Source organism: Propithecus coquereli, unplaced genomic scaffold, assembly GCF_000956105.1.
Source record: "Propithecus coquereli isolate 6110/MARCELLA unplaced genomic scaffold, Pcoq_1.0 Scaffold179, whole genome shotgun sequence".
NCBI lineage: Eukaryota > Metazoa > Chordata > Mammalia > Primates > Indriidae > Propithecus > Propithecus coquereli.
This window is the reverse complement of record NW_012142634.1, coordinates 460,762-461,315: the sequence shown is the minus strand read 5'-3', so window position 1 is coordinate 461,315 and position 554 is coordinate 460,762. Positions and strand designations below refer to the sequence as shown.

The window sequence follows — 554 nt, the reverse complement described above, 5'->3', positions numbered from 1 at the left end:
AAGGGAAGAACGGCAACTCTGCAGTGGAGAAGCCTGGCAGACACGACCTTAACAGGTGATGAAAGTGACCATCAGCAACATGGAATGAACAGACATGTTTCCTGAGGGGAGTGAGGCACAACAGCGCCATTCAAAGGTACATAACTTGATTCTGGTCATGAGGAAACAATAGCCAACCCCAAATTGAGGTGCATTCTACAAAATTATGGGCCTATACACTTCAAAAATCTCAAGGTCAAGAAGACAAAGAAAGCTCTGGATTAACAGAGATTAAACCTGACAAGTGAATGCAATTCACAACCTAAGGTTTTGTTTTGTTATAAAAAAGGACAACAAATGAAATCTGGATGAGGTCTGTAGATTAAGTAACAGTGCCATTATCAAGTGTTAAGTTCCTGATATTGATAATTACACTATGGTTATAAAAGAGAAAGTCCTTATGTTTTAGGAAAGACACACTAAGCATTTATGGGTAAAGAGGTGTCATGTCTGCACCTCCTCTCAAACAGTTCAGAAAACAAATGTACCCTATGTGGGAGTGGGAGATGAGAAGA

The 554-nt window shown here is 39.9% G+C and overlaps 1 protein-coding gene across 1 annotated transcript in view; it reads right to left on the bottom strand.

Annotated features, from left to right (window-relative positions):
* The window catches only part of OAT (ornithine aminotransferase), a 24,704-nt gene that overhangs the window by 13,508 nt on the left and 10,642 nt on the right, over nt 1–554 (bottom strand). The gene's annotated exons all lie outside the window — the stretch shown is intronic.